The sequence below is a fragment of the Pituophis catenifer genome, unplaced genomic scaffold (assembly GCF_029215685.1).
Source record: "Pituophis catenifer annectens isolate HBS135680 unplaced genomic scaffold, rPitCat1.0.hap2 SCAF_2, whole genome shotgun sequence".
Classification (NCBI taxonomy): Eukaryota; Metazoa; Chordata; class Lepidosauria; order Squamata; family Colubridae; genus Pituophis; species Pituophis catenifer.
Genome location: NW_027256882.1, coordinates 167,612,604 through 167,626,650, shown reverse-complemented (window position 1 = coordinate 167,626,650; position 14,047 = coordinate 167,612,604).

The window sequence follows — 14,047 nt, the reverse complement described above, 5'->3', positions numbered from 1 at the left end:
CTTGGGAGGCCAAGAATAGATGGCCAGTCAGAATTTTTACTACTGGTTCTCCGAACTACTCAAAATTTCCACTACCGGTTCTCCAGAACTGGTCAGAACCTGCTGAAACCCACCTCTGGTGGAGAATATGGAGTTATTTTTGTAAAACTGGATTAAGATAACTTGATCCGATGTCAACATTTTAAACTTTAACTGATAAACCCAGGGTAAATCAGCTCAAGCTGTTGAAATAGCTCATTCAAGATGACAAGCAACCTTCTGGTAGGAGAGGACAGCCTTAGTTTTGGGACTTATGATCCCAGTTTGCCCTTAAGCTTGGATACTACCCAGAATCATTATAGCTGCTCTTCCAAATTTGCCCTGGCAACAGTTGTATGATTCGCATGTGAAGCTTTCCATGGCATAATATGCTGAACCATAAAGTAGCCAAATGCATTTGAAACTAGGGCACTGGACAAACCTACTTGTGTAATTAATTATGTTCAGTGTGTTGTATGTATCCAGAAAATGGATAAATTAAGGCCATTGTCATGTTAATTATGAGCAAGTATGTTATACAAAGACAGCCAAAAATATCTTGATTATATCTGCAAAGTGGTCAGTTTTCAATTGCAGAGGAAGAGCCAAGTATCAAGTAGTTTGGAGTTCAGGAACCTCTTAATGATAGAAAGAGAGACCAGATTTTGGTCTTTCTGCTAGGTCTTCAGGACTATCTGTCTTTAAACTTTGCTTATAAGATGCTAACACAGAGAGATCCAGGAATCCGATGAAGTAATAGTGATTAGGCCAACGACATGATAGCTGTTGGGACAATTTTAGGACCTGAGACAATAGCTGTAGCTGGACAATTGGAGAAGAAATGCTGCATTAGGCAGATATGTGATCCAAATAGTGATAATATTTATTAAATGGTAAAACATGAATCAAATTGCCACAAAAAACCGTAGACTGTAGATCCCAAACATGGCATCCATATCAGAGGTAGGTTTCAGCAGGTTCTGACCAGTTCTGGAGAACTGGTAGTGGAAATTTTGAGTAGTTCAGAGAACCGGTAGTAAACATTCTGACTGGCCCTGCCCCCATCTATTCTCTGCCTCCCAAGTCCCAGCTAATCGGAAGGAAATGGGGATTTTGCAGTAACCTTCCCCTGGATTGGGGAGGGAATGAAGATTTTACAGTATCCTTCCCCTGGAGTGGGGTAGGAATGGAGATTTTATAGTATCCTTCCCCTGACATGCCCACAAGCCATGCCCACCAAGCCATGCCACACCCACCAAGCCACACCCACAGAACCGGTAGTAAAAAATTTTGAAACCCACCACTAATCCATATGCCTGCAGATCAGTGGTGCAATTCAATTTTTTTTACTACCGGTTTGTGCGCATGGCTTGGTGGACGTGGTGTGGCTTCGTGGGCTTGGCAGGGGCAGGATACTGCAAAAGGTCCATTCCCACCCCACTCCAGGGGAAGGATACTGCAAAATCCCCATTCCCTCTCCACTCCTGGGGGAAAAATATTGCAAAATCTCCATTCCCACCTCACTCTGGGGCCAGCCAGAGGTGGTATTTGCCGGTTCTCCAAACTACTCAAAATTTCCGCTACCAGTTCTCCAGAACCTGCCATAACCTTCTGAATAGCACCCCTGCTGCAAATATTTGGTGGCTCCGAACTATCTGTTCTATCTGCCTTTATTTTATTTTAGCTTCAGAGAATGCTGGAGTTACAAGGGAGGACCTTGAACCTAAGTTGTATTTGCAGCAATGCTTCTGAATCCTGAGAGACATTTTTGTACAACAAAAGTAGTTGCAACTCACAGTTTTGGGTCATCAGGTCTAATGCTCTCAATACAGAAATCCAGATTAAAAACCTCCTAGTCAGATGGTTGTCTAGCCTTGCATTTGAACATATCCCACAAAGAGAAGCTCACCATTACTCTGAATAATTGGTTTCACTGTGAAACTGATCTTGCAAGTTGGACTTTTTTTTTAACAGATTCAGTTAGAATCTGACTTCCTGTAAAAATAAATCCATTATTCTGTGACGTCTATTCTAGAATAGCGAGCAGGTCTTGACCTCCTACCGTGTGACATTCTTTCACGAATTTGAAAAGTCTGTCATACCGTCTCTCAATCTTCTCTTTTATAAAAGCTAAACATTCGCAGATCCTTCTATCGCTTCACTGAACTGAAATCCTTCCATCTCTTCACCGAACTGAGTTTCTAACTTCTTATTCATCTAACTTGCTGTTAGACAAACCTCCTGCAGTTTGTCTAAATCATTCTCAAACACAGTACCAGTGGTGGGTTCCTCCCGGTTCAGTCCGGTTCGGCTGAGCCGGTAGCGGTGATGATATGATGTCACCGAACCAGTTCTCCCCCCGCCCTCCCCCCCCACCCCCCCCATGTTATTCTTACCTTTTATTTGGTCCCACCCCCAATCTATTGCGCCCTCCTGAGTCCCAGCTGATCACTAGAGGGGAAAAAACTGTTTAAACTCTTGCCGCGGGGCTTCAAAGGGCCGTCCTACAGCTGATCAGTGTTAAAAGCAAACAAATGAGTCGGGTCATAAGTGCGAGGACTGGTCGTAAGTGCGAGGACCTTCCAGAAATGACTCTGACCAGCTAGCCACGCCCACCTAGTCACATGACCTCCAAGCCACACCCACAAAATAAGCCATGCCCACAGAACCGGTAGTAAAAAAAATTAGAACCCACCCCTGCACAGTACCCAGAACTGGGTACAGTTCTCAAGGTGGGACTGTTACTTCACAGAATTTGGGAACTGTGCTTCAAATAGACACAGTCTAAAATTGCATTTGTCTTTTCTATAAATACATCAAAGTACTTATATTCACTTTGTAATAATAATAATAATTATTATTATTATTATTATTATTATTATTATTATTATTATTATTATTATTATTATTGTACTTATTGTTCCAAAATTATTTTCACAAGTACTGTCCCCCATCCTACATCTGTTTGTTGCATTTCTGTCTCCTACACAAAAATCTTTGTTAGACCTCATGCTTTCAGTCTATTTCTCTAACCTATATTTCATAAGCCTTCCCTACATTTTTGTCCAAGTCATTTCTAAAAAATATGGAAGAACGCAGGGCCCAAAACTGAGCCCTGTGGCATCCCATTCAACACTTTTCTCCTATTTGATGAGGAACATTTTGGAGTTGTCTTTGTATTCCCCCTAATTGTCATGTCATCCAGCTCATACACAATTTGTTCACTAATCAGAACGTTGAGAGTGGTTTGTCAAATGCTTTGCTGAAATCAAGATGTATTATGTCTACGGTACTGCCACAATGTATTAAGGAAGTTAGTTTGGCTAGACTTGTTCTTGGCAAATCCAGATTGACATCTGGTAATTGCCACATTGTTTTCAAGTGTGTACTGACTGATTACTTTATGAGCTACTACAGGACTCTAAGTTGTTTGTAGTTCCTTGGAGCTTCCTCTCCCCATCCTCCACTCCCCTTTTCGAAGATAAGGAGAATATTTGTCCTCCTCCAGTTATCTGTCATTTCAACCATATTGCAGGATTTCTCAAAAATGATCTCTACAGGCTGAGCCACAGCAGTACTTCATTTCTTCAGTAACTTTGGATGCAATTCATTTGGCCTTAAAGTTGATGTTGTTTTTGCACATCCTGTGATTAAGCACATAGAGCTACAAACATACTCCACAATTCTCGATTCGCAGCTAGAGTCTTCACCTCCTATCATATAGATGGATGTTTTTCAGGTCTTCCTGAAACGTTTGACGCCAGGTTTTCTTTGGCCTTCCTCTTTTTCTTCGACCATTTGGTGGTATCCAATTGATTGCGATCTTTACTGGACATTGCTCACTCATGTGGAGCACATGCCCAGCAAAACAATTTCTTTGTTCTGTCACTATCTCAGGGAGTCTTCGGGAATTGCTTCTTCGTTAGTGACATGTATTTCCTTGTTAGTGACACGGTCCCCATATGAGATATGAAGAATCCTTCTGAGGCAACATTGTTGGAAGACATTGGTCCTGTGAATAATTCTTCTTGTAGATTTGCAGAAATCACTGGTGTAGATGGCAGTCGGCATGACAATGGCATTAAATAATCTGATTTTGGCTGTTGGATTAATGGCAGATGAGGTCCATACTGAGCACATTTGTTAGAAGACAGCAGTTCAGTGGTGAAATCCAATTGTTTTTTACTACCGGTTCTGTGGGCGTGGCTTGGTGGGCGTGGTGTGGCTTGGTGGGCCTGGTGTGGCTTGGTGGGCATGGCAGGGGAAGTATACTACAAAATCTCCATTCCCACCCCACTCCAGGGAAAGAACACTGCAAAATCCCCATTCCCTCCCCACCCCTGGAGGAAGGATATTGCAAAATCTCCATTCCCACCCCACTCTGGGGCCAGCCAGAAGTGGTATTTGCTGGTTCTCCGAACTACTCAAAATTTCCGCTACCAGTTCTCCAGAACCTGTCATAACCTGCTGGATATCACCCCTGCAGCAGTTGCTTTGCCTACTCAGCATTTCACACCTGCTTCTGTTCCCCTATTTCTATTCCCAATGCTATCAAGATAGTTGAATTGTTCTACAAATTTTAAGGCCTGTCCTACTAATGTTATTGGGGTGTTGACTTGAGCGCTGCCGACTTGCATCAGCTTGGTCTTGTATTCACTGATTTTTAAGCCCATCTTACTTGCCTTTGCTTCAAGTACCAGAGTCATATCTTTCCTCTGTGTCTTGGAGTTTTTAACTCATTCAAAACAAATAGGATATCTGTGATATGTCTTTATCAGTTTCAGGGTTCAATCATATCCTTTCATCTTGCTTTTCACAACTACTTGGTGGAAAAAATGCTTGGAGAACACTCTGCCAAAAAAATTAAGGGGTTCTGCCTTTTTTGGAAGGGGACAGAAAGGCTATTACCAGTATCTTATGGCATCATATAACATTATATTCTTTTTATTCCTTGAATTTTGAGCATATCTTAACAACATTTTATTTTTTACTATCCTTTGCTATCCTCACTTCATTTTTGAGTTTCAGCTTTTCTAACAGCATCTCCACAGCTTTGGGCTATCTGTCTGTACCTTTCCTTGGTGACCTACCCTCTTTTCTCTCTATATATATATGTGTGTGTGTGTTCTTTTTTTAAAAAAATACTCCAGATCTTCTCTAAGCTTATTATTGAACATTGCTGGCTTCTATCTTCCATTTTGTTCCCTCACTGAATTTTTTGCAGCTGTGGCTTCTGTCTACTTTTTAGTGCCTCCGTTTATCTTTATTTTATTTATTTATTTATTTTTTAAAATTTGTATACCGCCCTTCTCCCTGAGGACTTAGGGCGGTGAACAGCCAAGTAAAAACATAAACTACAAACATTAAAATACAATTAAAAAGATATATATAAATTTGGCCCCATGATTAAAAACAATAACAAACAATTAAAAACATTTAAAAAAGTGTTAGGCCAGCCCGGCTTGCTGGAAAAAGAAGGTTTTAATCTTGAGCTCCTTTTCCCATTATGTTGGCCTCTTTGACTTTATTAAAAATCTCATTTAAAAAAAAAAACAACAACACCCAAGATATGCATATAAGTACATCCAACTTGAGTTTTCCTTCAAATCAAAAATTCAGCATGACATGGCTACATCCCCCCCACTCTCCTAATGTCCCTTCTGTTCCACCTCTGAATGGATTGTTTTTCTATAAGGCATGGGAAAAACTTTTCAGGATGTAAGATATGTACCTGAAAAAAGGAAGGTTAATTTCTTTTAGGAATTAAAAGAGCAATTAAATGTGGAGGGAAATAATGTACTTTATTTTAATTGGATTCCCAATCCTGTCAATTTGTTAGTGATACCAGTAACTCCTCAGGTGGTCAGGCACGAAATAAACAAGGCCAAACAGGACAGATATATCACTGCCTGGAATACTATGGGATCAGATGGTCCAGCACAATCAGCAGGCCTTCAGTCTTATTTGAAGAGTTATCTTTGAAACTGGATAAAGAGATCAAGACCATTTCAGTTCCCAAACTGAATCCAAACGCTGTTCTGCATCTTAACCAAAAATGAAATGGAAAACATGTTTGCAAATTCTGTAATGTCATAGAGTTAAGAAAGAATCCCACCCACCCACTTTATACTTTTATGGCAGTCTTTTTTATATATGAAGAAAATTTGTTACTCCCATTCCCCACTACCCACCACCTGATCTATCTGTGGGCTGCTCTTTGGGTTGAGTACACATGTAATGGATCCCGCTGTTTCAAAAAAAATCCTGTCTACAGCCCCGGGCTGTACAAATTGAAATATCAAATTTAATGGGATAAGCAGGTGCCAAAGTGTTATCAACAAATACAATTCTAACCGTAGCATATAAATCAGAATGGTTAGGATTGACTTAATTCCCCCAAACTCTCGCAAATTGGTTACAGTAAATCTTCAATCTGTTCTTCCTCTCCACTGTGTGAGGCAAGACATAAAAAACCCTCTAACTACTCAGAAGATCCCGTTACATGTTCTGAGGAGACGTAATGAGGGCAGAAAAGGAAGGCTATATTTGAAGACCTTCAATTAATAGTATCTCTTTGACTTTGCTATCCATTTATTGTAACTGAATTGCTGAGCACAAGGGAAACGGATTGATGGTTATCTCAAATGTGGAAGATAACGTTTAATTGAATTATTTCATTGCTTTGGAGATATTAAGATATACATTTTAGCCGAAAGGCGCAAAATTAAGGCAACAATTGGTGTTCACCCAGCAAGAGATAACAGAATAACAGAGTTGGAAGGGACCTTGGAGGTCTTCTAGTCCAACCCCCTGCAAAAGCTGGAAATTCTATATCATTTCAGATAAATGGTTGTCCAATCTCTTTTTAAAAACTTCTGGTGTTGAAGCACCCACAACTTCTGGAGGCAAGCTATTAATTGATTAATTGTTCTGTCAGGAAGTTTCTCCTTAGTACTAGATTGCTTCTCTCCTTGATTAGTTTCCACCCATTGCTTCTTGTCCTGCCTTCAGGTGCTTTGGAGAATAGGTTGACTTCCCTCTTCTTTGTGGCAGCCTCTGAGATATTGGAACACTGCTATCATGTCACCCCAACTAGTTTTTGCTTGTTTGTGACAATGGGTATTACGTTCGGCTTGCTCCTAAGCCTTGCATACAGAGCTGCCTAGCGTAATTTTTTGTGAAAAGGGCAACTATAATAATTTTTTTAAAAAACATGTCAAAGTGGGAGGTTAGTAATGCTTTTCAAATATAATATTAAACCATATTTGTTTAATGTTGCACTATTGCATTAAAAATTGTTTGGGAAACTGGCAGAAAGCATTGGAGATTCCTTCCTTCCTTCCTTCCTTCCTTCCTTCCTTCCTTCCTTCCTTCCTTCCTTCCTTCCTCCCTCCCTCCCTCCCTCCCTCCCTCCCTCCCTCCCTCACATCGACTCTAGATTTGCTACAAACTTCCCCATTGACTTAATAAGAAAAATAATAGGTGCCATGCAGGTCAGGGAAGTTGTGAGGTGTATGGTGAGGGTTGGGAAAGGTGTATGGGGGTTGGGGTGGTGCATAGGGGTGCAGCATGGGTCAGAAAGTGTATATGCGGAGATGCAGAAAGGTGCTGCATGGTTTGGGGAGAGCATGCAGGGTTGTAGGAAGGTTGCCTGGGGATGTGTGGGGATGCATGAAACATGTGACGGGGGTCAGGATCTAGGGGTATGTCACAGATCAGAAAGGATGTGTGAGGGTGCAGTACAGGTTTGGGGGTTGCATGGTGTTCAGCGTTGGTCAGGAAGGGTGCATGAGTGGCCATTTGAGTATGCTAATTAAAATTGTGCACCATCTTGTCCAATGGAAGGTTAGAAAAAAAAAACCAGACAGAAGAGTTTTAGTTGTGTATAGATCAGCGGTGAAATCCAATTTTTTTTTACTACCGGTTCTGTGGGTATGGCTTGGTGGGTGTGGTGTGGCTTGGTAGGTGTGGCAGAGGAAGGATACTGCAAAATCCCCATTCCCTCCCCGCTCTGGGGCCAGCCAGAGGTGGTATTTGCCAGTTCTCCAAACTACTCAAAATTTCCACTACCGGTTCTCCAGAACCTGTCAGAACCTGCTGGATTTCATCCCTGGTATAGATTGATTACTCAGTAGTTTTGAGAGTTCTCAGTAGTGGCTAGGCTGGTTAGGGAATTCTGTGAGTTGAAGTTCACACACCTGCAAGATGTCAAAGTTGTAAAACCCTAACTTAGACAATAACTGCTACAAGCCTGTGTTGATTGATTGATTGATTGATTGATTGATTGATCTGCATAGCCACCTATCTCAACAAGTGGCTCTGGATGGTGAATATATATTATATGAAAATAAAAACCAATTACAATCATAAGTATAAGAATTAAAATGAATGAATTTAATTAAAATGAATTAAAATTTCCTCCAGCTGAGGAAATAACAGTCAACAAATGCTAACACAGACAGGAGATGGGTTCCTTCACACAGTTGAAGCCCCAGGACTGGGCACAAAACCAGGTCTTTAGGTCTTATGAAAGACCAGCAATTTTGGGAACATCCTAATTTCCAGAGGGAGAACCAGTGGTGGGATTCAGCCTGGTTCTGTCTGGTTTGGGCGGACTGATAGTGATGACTGCGGTAGGCCCCACCCACCTGCCCGGACATAATGCTGTCCTATTTTGGCACGTTTTGGAGGATTTTGTTATATTGTACTATATTAATTTATTTGATTCTTTTTGTTAGTTTTTATTGTTTTAAATGTGATCTTTTATTCTGTAAGCCGCCTTGAGTCCCCATGGGGCGAATAGGCAGCAATATAAATTCAATAAATAAAATAATAATAAATAAATATGACTTGACAGGAATTATGGACAAGCCAGCAACTTGGTTCATCCTACCACAATGAGAACCAATGCAATGTAGTGATTAAGATGTTGAACCAGGAGCGGGACAAGCTTTTAGACTGTCGTCAGCCATGGAAGCTGATTGGTTGATTTTGGGCCAGTCACATTTTCTTTCAAGGCAACACACCTCGCAGACTTGTTGTGGTATAAAAAAATAGGAGCAGGAGCACCTTGATCTCTTCCAAAAAAGATGGAATATAAACGAATAAATAGATAAAACATGGTAGGTTAAAATGTGGTTTCCCTCAGTACACAAATCCAATTTAATATATTGTTACAGACCAGCTGGCTCAGGAATTCTAGGAGTTGAAGTCCACAAGTCCACAAGTTCTAGAGTCTAGACCAGGGGTGGGCAACTATGGCCCTTTTATAACTTGTGGACTTCAACTCCCAGAATTCCTGAGCCAGCCATGTTAGTTCAGGAATTGTGGGAATTGAAGTCCACAAGTCATAAAAGGGCCATAGTTGCCCACCTCTGTTCTAGACCATTCAGGAAAGAATGGTTTATTTAACCACGGGCTGGCATTTACTGGAAGGATTTTGTTATAAAGCAGTGTCCCCCAATCTTTTGGGCACCAGGGACTGGTTCTGTGGAGAGAGATTTTACCATGGACCAGGGTGGGTGTGGTTTCATGTGCTGCCTGCATCCCACTAATGGGGCTTTGCTTGCTTGCAGGGCCTGGTTTCTGGTATGCTCCACGGACCGGGGGCTGGGGACCCTTGCTATAATAAACCATCTGCTCTAAAAACTTATTTTTCTTTTTTTATGGGTTTAAAATTAATGACACATGTAACCTCTGGTTCAGTCCTAGGTTTTTGTTTCTAGAGTAGCTTTGGTTAAGTTAGGTTAATTTAATAAATATTAGAGACATCTGAATACATTTTGTTGTTAATAGGCTATCCTTTTTTGCACGATTATTCTATTTTAAGGGATGGTGTGTTTTAAATGTATGTCAGCTAGGCTGTTACTTTGCTAACAGCTCTAGGGGCGGAGTGAGTTAAAACATGAAGAAGGATAAATATCGGTTGCTACAGGAAAAACAAGGTTATCATGAACCTAAGTGTCAGAGCAAAGGTCTGGCGGGAGTAATCTCTCCATGGCAATGCACTATGATCCTGATGCAATATTGGCCAAGTTTAATTAAAAGGACAAACTTTATCAAATATTAACTACTGTGAAAGAGATGTTCTGTTTTTACCTCATCTGCAGTATGAAAAGTTTTCATAATCATCGAACTGTATGTGGAAATACTTTTCCAGCAAGCACTTGGATCATTGTATTTACATTTCTTTGGCGAGGAATGTATGGGTCCTTTTCTGGCTATCCAAATTATTATATGTAGACTTTGACTATTGAATCCCTAGGATCAAGTAAAACAGCGGTTCTGAAACTTCTAAGTCTATCGTCTACCTATACTCCAGCACTCAAAGAAAAGTTCCAATGAAAAGAAAAGAATTTCCCTCCCCCCTCAATTTTTATGCTTTGAGTAAGACTGGCAGATTTAAACTTATTGCTAGAAAAGGGAAGACAATAGCTGAACAAAGTTCTTTTGTAAAATAAATATTTATAGCTTCATATTTCAGAGGAATAAAAGAGATTTAGCAAGCAGATAAAATCAGGAAGAAAGTTAAATATTGGACAGTAAAAATAATAAAAGATCTCTATAAACTTCATAGTCTTTCATTTCATTGGCATGAAATAAAGTGAGGATGACCTCTAAGGAGTTAGATGTATCTCTGATGACTTCCATTATTATTTCAAGCTGCTTAGAGTAATATAAATTTGGTTACTGCATTTTGATTTCACAGCAATTTTATAAAATAGATTATATTAAGGCTTTTTTTCCACACAGTAAAATGAACCACTTGTTAGCCAATCACATTTTATCCTGAAGTTGTAAATAACATCAGCCATATTATTATAATTTTAGGTTTTCATGGAATCCCAGCAAATTTGGATAATAGAATAAACTACTATTAACGTTGGCATGTTATGTGAATGCAGACACTGTAACTTACTTGTCCAAGGCTATGTACAGATAGTTCTCATTTAGGGACTGCTTCATTTAGTGATCATTCACAGTTACGATGGTGATGAAAAGGTAACTTTGTGACCCATTCTTGCATTTACAACTTTCAGAGTTCTGTAAATGAGGACCCAGATTGTGGGGGCAATAAGCTGACTTTGTATAAATATACAAAAGTATGAAGGCTATTGCTTAACGCATTGTAAGCCGCCCTGAGTCTCCGGAGAAGGGCGGCATATAAATCAAATAAAAAATAAAAAAATAAATAAAAGCAAAGGAAAGATGAAATGAGATCATAGGCACAGTTGCAGTTTTACATAGCAACCGCTTTGCTTAACAACCGAATTGGCGGTTCCAGTTGTGGGCACTGAATGAGGACTATCTGTATAACTCTTTGCAACTGCAAGAGGAACTGAATTCTCAAATATTACCAAGTAGAATGTTCTATCTGTTACAAGGAGATTTGTTCTTTTATCTATCTTTTTCCCCTTCCATTCAATTGTGTCTGATTCTCAGAGACTGCCTAGACAAGTCCCTGCAATATAACATATTACAAGAGTAACTCAGGGGTTTCCCCTGAGGTCAGAACAATTTAGGAATAGGGAAATCACCTATACCAGAGAGAGAGAAGGGGGGAGGGAGGGAGGGAGGGAGGGAGAGAGAGAGAGAGAGCGAGAGAGCGGGAGGGAGGGAGGGAGGGAGGGAGAGGGAGAGAGAGGGAAATTTACACGTTAGTTCAGGCATGGTATTCATGTTCAGACTTTTGAACAATAGTAATCTGATTAATGTTACCATCTGGAGAACCTTTTATAACATTTCCCCCTGTAAATGTAGCTTTGCTTTAAATTTTATTGATCCCCCCCATAACTCCTCTCATTGGTCTACCACAAGTCTCTCAAATTTTACATTTTACATTGATTTTATCATACAGTTTTTAATTTGTTCTGTCTCCGAGTTATATTTCAGCCTTCAGTTTGCAAATGTGTCCTAGGAAACGAGCTTGGTTTTGTGCAAGCATTTCAATTTCTGTTATCTTTCTCAACGCTCCTCTTTTATTTTTTGAGATATTTTTTGTTTTTCTGTAAACTCATTAACTATGCTAAATTCATTCATTGTGCAGTTGTTGTGGTATTTAAATTTGTTTTCTGAATCTGCCTATATCTTATTGGCATTTGATATTACATTTTTGTGGTAATTATCCTTAAAATAAAAAGCATTTGATAGTAAGGCTACTGTAAAATTTGTCAGAGTTACTCTTTCTCTTAAAATGTTACAGATTTTTAACAGGCATTGTGTGTGTGTGTGTGTGTGTGTGTGTATATATATATATATATATATATATATATATATATATATATATACACACATGCATACATATATATATATCTCATATATATGTATATATATCAAATTGTTTTCTTCTTTTTGTTTCTTGTGCCAGAGATACCTATGTAGTGCATTATCTTTTTTTTTTTTAATTTGATTTATATGCCGCCCTTCTCCGGAGACTCAGGACGGCTTACAATGCGTTAAGCAATAGCCTTCATACTTTTGTATATTTATACAAAGTCAGCTTATTGCCCCCACAAACTGGGTCCTCATTTAACCTACCTTAGAAAGGATGGAAGGCTGAGTCAACCTTGAGCCTGGTGACTGTACATTCTATTATTGATATCCTACGGTTTAGATAACAGAGATCTTCTGTTATCCATAATAACATGGTTTGTCTATATAGTGAAATCTATAATTTGTCTATAGTATAATCTTAGACTGGGAAAAACTAGCCCACCTCTTTCCTTTGGAACTTGTACATTTTAAAAATCTTATTCTTATTTCCCCCCCTGCTCCATATAAATGTCTTGATTATTCTTCACCAACCCAGCAAGTTTTCTTCTGAAATTGGAATTGGTGCCATTTGGAATAGAAAGTTTATTTTAGGTAACATATTCATTTTCATGATTGTATTAAGTCCTAGCCAGGAAACTTCAAAGCTTTAGATATCACTAATTTGAAATGGGTTGGAATTAGACATTTTCAGTCAAAAGAGCATACTGTTTACTAGTCAAGCCATCAGAAAAAGGAGGAGGAGGAGGAGGAGGAGGAGGAGGAGGAGGAGGAGGAGGAGGAGGAGGAGGAGGAGGAGGAGGAGGAGGAGGAGGAGGAGGAAATGCTTGGTTTTCATAGGCAGGAAGGTTATAGCAAAAACAGACTTGACTACAATGTAGTCAATGGCTGAATAATATTAATTATACTTTGTAGACAACTCTTGAATATGACAATTATCCAAGTTTATGCTTCGTTGATGCAGAAGAAGAGGAGGTTGATGAATTTTATGATCAAGCTCCAGCTGAAACTCACAGAATACGCAAACAGGATGTGCTGTTTTTGACTGGAGACTGGAATGCTGAAGTTAGAAACATGAAAGAGAAAAACCTAGTTGTATGGCTTGGGAAGCAGAAATGAAGGAGGAGAATGAATTGTCAGTTTCTGCCAAGCCAATGATGTCAGAGATTCAAGATGATTTTAGAAAAAAAAATCAGGGAATAAAAGACGTTATTGCTGATGCCTGCTGGAAAGGCTAAGCATACCAAAAACAACTCATACGTGTTTTTGGAAAAGCTTTTGATTGGGTTGACCATGTCAAGTTGTGGAATGTCTTTAGGAAAATAAGAATCCCAGAGCATCTCATTGTCCTCATGGGAAAACTATACACAGGGCAGTAAGCAACAGAGAGAACATGGCAATACAGCTGGCTCCAGATCAGTAAAGGATCTGGATATATATATATATATATATATATATGAATATATATTGAAGAAGGTTGGATTGGAAGAATGAACATCAGTAACTTGTGATATGCTGACGACCCTATTCTCATAACTGAAAATGCACATGACATGCAAACTATAGAAATGGAAGTCAAGAAGCACAGTGGGGGAAAAATGGGACTACAATTAAATATAACTAATGATAACTGGTACATTAACCAGCCCTAGAACTGACAATGAAGATACCGAAGGAATTGATTGCTTCTGCAGTAAAGGAGCCAGTAGTCAGGAAAAATGCCACAGGTGAATACTTGATAGAATGAGAATAAAGGCTT